The following is an 8,932-nucleotide window of genomic DNA, read 5'->3' as shown; positions in this document are numbered from 1 at the left end:
AGATATCTCTTGGGTTCTTTAACCAGAATCTTCGTGGTATAAGCTAGAATTGATGACTGCATTCAAGAGAATCCGGAAGGTCTAAACCTTGTCTGTGGTATTCTGAGTAGGATTCAATGATTGAATGACTATGACAAGCTTCAAACTCCTGAGGGCTGGGCGTTAGTGACAGACGCAAAAGAATCACTGGATTCTATTCTAACCCGATTGAGAACCGACAGATGAATAGCCGTGCCGTGACAGGGTGCGTTGAACATTTTCACTGAGAGGATGGGAGGTAGCCATTGACAATTCCACTGAGAGGACGGGACTGTAGCCATTGACAACGGTGATGCCTAACATACAGCTTGCCATGGAAAGGAGTAAGAAGGATTGGATGAAGACAGTAGGAAAGCAGAGAGACGGAAGGGACAAAGCATCTCCTTTCGCTTATCTGAAGTTCTCACCAATGAATTACATAAGTATCTCTATCTTTATCTTTATGTTTTATTCATATATCATCCATAACCATTTGAGTCTGCCTGACTAAGATTTACAAGGTGACCATAGCTTGCTTCATACCAACAATCTCCGTGGGATCAACCCTTACTCGCGTAAGGTTTATTACTTGGACGACCCAGTGCACTTGCTGGTTAGTTGTGCGAAGTTGTGTTTATGCCATGGTATTGAACACCAAGTTTTTGGATTCATTACCAAGGATTATTTGAGTTGTGAAAAGTAGTGATCACAATTTCGTGCACCAATTATCACTTGGACTTTCCTCCTCCTGGTTCTAGCTATTTGAATTACATGTCCCTTTCCTTTCCCCCCTTTTTTTCAGGATGGCCACTAAGAGGGAAAAGAAAAAGTTTCTAACTGGAGCAATAAACAAATCTGCGGCACAATCTTTGGAGAAAAAGCGTCAGTTGGAGCCACCCATCCACTTGCACATCTTTGCATGCACCGAGGACGGTGCAATCTTTAAGTGTGGGGAGGTCGATACCGACTTCCGCGGGTAACTATTTCCTGTCTTAACACCAATGTTTAGTTTTCTTTATTAAATTAGTTGTTGCATTTGCATGTTGATTGCATGTTTGTCTGATTTTGTGCATATTCTACCACTGCTTGGTTGAAGTAATTATTCTCTTTTCAAGATACAATTTTAGAGTATTTCACTAAATTAAATTAAAACTTTTGTTAAACTTGTTTGAAGAAAATTATTTTGGAACATGGTTTAGAGCCCGAACACACAAAACCAATGAGATTTTGAGCCTAATTGATTGGTTGCATCTTATCAACTAATATTTTATTTTTTGTGTGTGTTGTTCTCTCTAGAATTGTGATCTATATCTTGCTTCATTCTATATTTCTATGGTTTAATGTATGCATATACTTATATGATTGAGGCCTTGTTTCACTTAGCTTACATACACATATGGCCTTACCCTTTCATTATCCTTTGCAAACCAATTTGAGCCTATTTTACCCTATTTGTTCTTTACTTTAGCTCATCACTAACTCTAAGCGAAAAATAATAATGGTCTTAATTTGAATCTTTGGTTAGCTTAGACTAGTGAGAGTGCTCATGAATTAAGTGTGGGGAAAGTGGGTTTGGAAACATTTGGTTTGGGAATTGAGTATGTTAGACTTTTTGTGAAAATGTGAAAAACGTTGAGGACATGTTTATGCATTCAATACCTTAATCATATGCATTCGGAAAAACAAAGAAAAGAAAAAAAGAAAAATAAAAGAAAAAGAAAAGAAGAAGAGCAAATAATAAAAGGGGACAAAATGCCCCAAAGTAATTGGTGATAGCAACGCATATGAGTTGTACTCAATTTCGGATGCATGAATATGTGGAAAATATAGTTAATGGGTAGTTAGATTTCTTATTGTGATTACATGGATTGTCTCAAGTTAGGTGGGAAGTTTAGGTTAATCAAGGATTCAGATTTTAGTCCACTTGACCAAATACAATCCTACCTTGACCCTAACCCCATTACAACCCTTAAAAGACCTCTTGATATGTATATCTGTGTATTAAATTCTTTGTTGATTATTAGATGAAGATCAAGTCTTAGAAAGCAAGCTTAGTAGAGAATTAAGAGAATCGAACCTTAAACATATGAGTTATTAAAGTGTATACACTTCTGGTGTGGTTCGATGCTCGATTCTTTGTTCCCGGCTTTCATGAGTTATCTTCTTCTTGCAAATCTGTTTGTACTTTATTTTTATGATTTAAATTAGTGAAATCTAGTTCATATTTGTTCTTAAAAGGTTTATTTACTTTTCACCAAGTCAGTAGAAATATTTTGCATTTAGCTGTATTCATACAGACAGGTTGCATCTCATACTTTCTGCCATTCCGCTTCACTCTTATAGCTTCTCCATGAGCATAGCATGAGGACATGCTAATGTTTACGTGTGGGGAGATTTGATGCACCACTATTTCGTGGTACATCTTGTGCTTAATTGAGTGGATTTTATCCACTATTCTCACACTTATTCATACAATTTGCATGATTTTTACAATTCCTTCCCAATTTTGTTCTATTATTGAAACCTTGCTTCCTAAGCCTTTAAATTATGTATTTTTAATCTTCCTTTATACCATTCGATGCCTTGATCCATGTGTTAAGCATTTTCAGGCTATATGGCGTAGGAATGGCTTAGAGGATGGAGAGGAAGCTTGCACAAATGGAAGGAGCACAAGAATTAAAGGAGATAACCAGCGAAAAGCGACGCGTGCGCGTACTTGACGCGTACGCATGACAAGCGAAGAAAACCATCAATGTGTATGTGTGACTAACACATACGTGTGACATGTGCCACGTGTAGAAAACACAGAAAACGCTGGGGTGATTTCGGGCCAAGTTTCGACCCAGAAAACACAGATTAGAGGCTGTATAGTGGAGGAATGAAAGATTCATTCAGACACTTCTCATTATTCACACTTTAGGTTTTAGATGTAGTTTTTAGAGAGAGAGGCTCTCTCCTCTCTCTAGGTTTTAGGTTTTAGGATTTCTCTTCTACTTTTATTTGTCTTAGCATTCTAGTTTATTGATTTCCCTTGTTGATTTATTTAGTTTAGGAATTCTCATGTTAGATTTGATTTTTTATTTAACGCAATTTGAGGTATTTTATATTTATGATTGCTTTCTTCAATTTGTGTATTGATGCTTTCAATTGATTGCTTGGATTTAATATTCTTGTATTAATTTTCTATGCTTTTGTTTTGTGTCTTCCAAGTGTTTGACAAAATGCTTGGGAGGATCTCAAATTAGACTTTTATGTTCTTGGCTTGGGATGGTAACTGGGGGACCCTTGAGTTACTAATGTCCAAGTAATTGATAATTGGGAGCCATTAAATCTAGTTCTCACTAATTGAATTGGTGGAGAGCTAGGACTTATGGACTTGGAATGATATAGCTCATTTAACTTTCCTTTACTACTAGTTAGAGGATGACTTAATATGATTGATCCTTGGCAATTCTCATGTTGTGGTTAGTGATAAGGATAGAGATCCTTGACCACGAAACCTTGCAAAGACCTCTTTATTATTTGATTTTCATTACCATTTACTATTCTTGCTTCTTATCTTAAAAAACCCCAAAAGATACAATTTCTATAACCAATTATAAGCAGACTTTCCTGCAATTCCTTGAGAGATGACCCGAGGTTTGAATTCTTCGATTTATTTTTTATTAGGTTTTGTTACTTGTGACCAACAATTTTTTGTATGAAAGGATTCTTGTTGGTTTAGAAGCTATACTTTCAACGAGCTTTTATTTGTGAATTCTAGACCACACAAAAATTCGTTCGTCACTCATCCGGAACTTTCACAATGTCAGGCCACACTTACGACATAGGGTCAGTAGAGTATCGAGTCTCCACCTGGAGCACGTGGTGGCTAGCCACGGCTTTCTTCCAGGGAAGCCCGTATCTCAGATAGTGGTAGTGCAACATTCACATTTCATTCAATAAGCATATATGCAATCATACTCAGCCATAATTCAATAATAGCTCTGCCGTAATTCGGCAATAACTCAGCCATCCGACTCATAATTCAATCCATAACCATCCAATTCATTAACAAATACAGCCCTTCGGCTCATGGCACATGAAGCACTTCCACCGCCATCCTCCGTATCTCATACAATCCTCTTCGATCATCATTGATCATTAATTCTCTCATTTATTCATTCACAAGTTAGCACATTCCCTAGCTCCTTTTCCACTGCTAGGCATATCGTAATAATTTAAGACATAAGGGGTGAGATCAGAGGCTTAGAAATATGAAATTTGGCTTTGAAAACACAAAAATTAACCTTTGAGTGAAAGCAGGGTTACGCGTGCGCACGCGTGGAAAGCCAAAAAATTATAGTGACGCGTATGCATCGCCCACGCATACGCATGGATGGGAGAAAAGCCAAGTGACGCCCGCGCGTCAGCCACACGTATGCATGGGTGCGTTTTCTGCCCCACGCACAAAGCCAGCATAAGTCTCGCACAACTCTCGGGAATTTGGCTGGGCAATTGGAGCAGCACATCGACGCGTACGCGTCGGCTAGGCACATGCGTGGGTAGTGAAAATGACACGTGCACGTCGACCACTCTTACGCGTGGGAGTGCATTCTGCCAAAAATTTTACTAAGTTAAAAGTTGCAGAATTCACAGTTTCAAACCCCAATCTTCCGACGGGCAAAACTTCTCTGTTTCAAACCATTTTCACCCGTTCTTCGATCGGCATATACATCCTAGATCTAATTTCATTTCTAAACATGTTTGGCACAAATCGGGAATCCGGAGTCCAAGTTATGCCCCGTCAAAGTATGCCCAAAATCCACATTTTCATACAAAACCACAAAGTGCCACTTTCAAAACAAACCAATTCCAACCCTTTTTACAATCAACCAAAACATACCAAAAATCAACCTCAAGCCTCCTCAACTCATACATTAACATTTTTATCTAATTCACAAATCACCATCCCACCATTTTAACCCATCTCAATCAAATAACCCGATTTCAAACACATTATCATGTCATATATTCTTCCTCATCCCAATTTCCAACAACACCATTTTCAATCAACCATCATTACATATAATCAATATCATCCTCACCATCAACATGGTATTACTCACAATTCAACCTCAACCAATCATCAAACATATATCAAAACATGCATATCTCTCATGCATCATACCATCAAAACATCAATATTCATAATCACATATATGACCACACAATATATCTCAACCATTCAACAACATCAACAATTCAATTCCTATCTTAGGGCCTCTAGCCTAAGTTTTCACACCACATTATATTTTAGATACAGGAAACCGAGACCATACCTTAGCCGATTTTTCCGATCAACCCAGAGCACTTCCAAATCACTTTTCCACCAGCTCTCAAGGTCTCAACACCTCCAAGAACAGATTTTTAGCACACAAAGTCCTTTTCCAAGCATTCCAAAATCTCAATCATGCTTCAATATTCACATACACACTACCTAAGGCACAATTATCATACCCAAACACAACAACTCAATAACCAAACATCATAGACCAAACCATTCCACTAGGATTGAGAATCTATCCACACCCAAAGATCAAGGAGTCAAGATTAATCTTCTCCTTCAAGCTAGTTGGATTCTATAACATCAAAAAGCCCAAAATCTCAACACTTTTTCTCCAAAAATTCAAATTTAAGGGCTGAGAAACTGAACTAAAATCGTGACTTACCTCAAGAATAAAGTAGTGGATTCTACAAAAATCACATTTTTTGGCTTTCTAGAATAAATTCTAATTTATGGATTGATTAGTCATTAATTAACCGGGGTTTACAGTTGTGACTTGATGACATGGACCATTAGTGACATGTGTCACCTCAAGATTTGACAACGTATAACGATACAATGATGTGTTGGTCAACGACACGTGGTATGCTAACTTGGATGGTTATGTCACGTGTCTTAATGTTATTTTGCCCCGTGTCAGATTATGCTCTGTGTCATAATGTTATTTGTCCACCTGTTATCCACTATGTCATCAATACATATGCACCAAATTAGTCCCTTACTTTATATCAAATGGCTCATTTTAGTCCTTGAAATTGAATATTGTGTACCAAATTAGTTGCTTCATTAGTTTGTTCTCGTTTTTTTTATAAATTCAAAATTTTTAATATCTTTAAATACACTGATTTTAATTTTATCTTTTCACAAGTTATTTAAAAACTGGTACTTTTATAAAATGTTTTAAAATTTTTAGTTTTAATTATATATTTTTTTCTATAATATTTTATTAAAAAAATTATATGAGATATTGGTATTAATTTAGTAAAGAGTGTACGTTAAGAGTATAATAATTTTTTAAATACAAATTTTTTAATATTTAACACCTTAATAAATATTTTAATAATACTTGATAAGGCACTTGTTAACTAATATAAATTCATTATTCCCATCCATTTTGAGGATATTTGATTCCCCGTATAATTGACTTCTTATTAAATTAATAAGATAGATTTATACTGTCGATTATAGTAATTCATTTTGTTTATAACTTAGTTAGGCAGCCTTTTTATATATTACACTATTAATTAACATAAGCATTTATTGTAACTATATCTTGAACAGTATTAAACCAGATACAAATAAATACAAGAGACAATAATAAAATTTTGGATTTAGCTAACATGTACTCTAATGAAACAAATTAAAATTATTAATTAAAAAATTCATTATAAAAAATTATATAATAAAAAATTAAAATTAATGTATCAAAAAATATTGAAAATTTTAAATTTACAAAAAATTGAGAACAAACTGGTAAAGAGACTAATTTAATGTACGATATTTATATATATTTTTAAATATATAATAATTAATTTTAATAATTAATTGTAATGTATAAATAATATTTTTAGTTAAATATTAAAAAAATAAGTCTTCATTATATAGTTTTAGAACATTAAAAAAGAAAAAACTCGAAAACACTTGTACAATCAGAATGAGGCAGATATTGGAGAATGATTGGTCATCAAAAAATTTCAACACGCAAGATCGAACGGTGCAACCTCCAAAGGAAAACACAAGGCAATTATATTTTCCACTAACACACTTCAACACAAACGATCAATCTAATTACAGTTACAATTACTAAATTAGCAACACATAAAGTAACAGTGATAGAAGATATGCTTGTGGTGCTTTTGGACTCTCCCTTCACCATCATCCTCACCATCATCCTTCTCATCTTCTTCTTGCGCTTCGCCCTCGTCTTCATCTTTCTCCTCCTCCTCTTCATCTTCTGCGCCAACCTTGTTCATCTCCTTTTCGACATCCTCTCCTATTAGTAATTCCCTTTCGAAACCAGTATTAATTTTTTACATGAAAGTCTTTTGTTTTAAGATGCTTATTGCGAAATTATCATAAATTTGTTTATTAAATGTTCGTTTTGCTATATTTGGGCAGGAGATGCGGTTGCCACGGCATACTCACCCGGGCACAGAATATTTGAGGTCAAACCTTATATTTGATCAGATAATCGTTTGTGACGTTTGAAACTATAATGGAATAAAATAATTATTGATTGATTATTCATACTTTGTAACACCATTCAAATAACATGCACTTTATATAAGTGAAGATTTATATGCAGTTATCTTGATCGTTTTAAATAGTTAAATAATTTTAACATATTTGATTAAATTATCATCTAATAATGTTATTCATCAATTTTATATTATATCGAACAATTGCATGTGAATTTTCACCTATTGAATTGATGATGCAGCTTTTTGAGTTTTGACATCTTGTGATGTTTCTGAATTGGGTACCAACTTTAATTTGTTACCTCCTGCTCTGCAACTCGATCATTATATTGGTGTGCTATGTATTGTTGTGCAAGTTATGAACTCATGATACAAGTTTTAAGATTAATTCATTAATTAATATTTAATACCATGTATCTACCATAAATTCCAAACCAAATTCTCCCAATTTTAGCCGAAAACTAATTATTGACTTGTGTCAGGTGTGACAACATGAGGATTTAATTTAACATATGCTTTTGTTTGGTATCTTTGTTCCCCTAATAGGGTAGTCTAAAATAAAATTAGAGTAATCATAAAGTAAAAAGTGATTGACCCAATCAATCTCTATATCATTTTGATAGTACAGATCCAATTCCAATTAAACGTTAGTAGTTTAAAGATTATCAATTTTTAGGAAGTATTTCAAGTGCCCTATGAAATCAAGTTTATTTTGAGTGATTTTAACTATTTATCTCAATCATAAAACATATGGTTGAGATTGACAACTAAATTAAAATTAATTGTATAATTGAGATTAATGACTAAAATTACTGAAACACATGAATCAGTAATATACTTAAAATGTTTTCTAATTTTCAACTTTCCGCTTTATAAATAACTTTAAACAAATAAATAAATGAGACTATATATCATATACCACCTCCATCTTTCACATTCTTCTGATGTCTTGAAACGATCATATGCATTATTATTAATGGCATGGTGACTCTCGAGGAGAAAAAATGGGCATGTTTATTATCCAGCTGGATTGAAAAGTGTAGTATACCGTGCTATCGTTGTTTTCTTTTCTATAAAGAACACATACATCAGGTACTTCACAGGACCACTCTTTCTTCTTTGCCAAATTAGGATTTTACTTTTAAAACATAGTTACTTTGGATACAGTCATCCCATTGGCGTTGTTTCAGGGTTAGTGAAAGCTACTTTTATTAACCTTTTATATTTTCTTATAGTATAATTAAATAGACAAACTACCCTTCTCCCCTGCTAACAATTCTGCTTTCCAAATTTGATTTCTGGCGAAATAAAAAGTTTATTCACGACATTAAAAGTATGGAAAATTTTTGAAAAACAACAAAACATTTTTTAATTTTAATATGATTGGGTA

The 8,932-nt window shown here is 34.1% G+C and overlaps 1 long non-coding RNA gene across 1 annotated transcript; it reads left to right on the top strand.

Annotated features, from left to right (window-relative positions):
* Positions 1-7,029: 7,029 nt before the first annotated feature.
* LOC107493545 (uncharacterized) lies at positions 7,030-7,648 on the top strand. Its single transcript, XR_001592988.3, has 2 exons — positions 7,030-7,343; positions 7,463-7,648. It is a non-coding gene; the product is annotated as an uncharacterized LOC107493545 (long non-coding RNA).
* Positions 7,649-8,932: the final 1,284 nt, after the last annotated feature.

The sequence above is a fragment of the Arachis duranensis genome, chromosome 6 (genome assembly GCF_000817695.3).
Source record: "Arachis duranensis cultivar V14167 chromosome 6, aradu.V14167.gnm2.J7QH, whole genome shotgun sequence".
Lineage (NCBI taxonomy): Eukaryota > Viridiplantae > Streptophyta > Magnoliopsida > Fabales > Fabaceae > Arachis > Arachis duranensis.
Note: the sequence above shows the minus strand (reverse complement) of the source record. Positions and strands in the feature narration are given on the sequence as shown.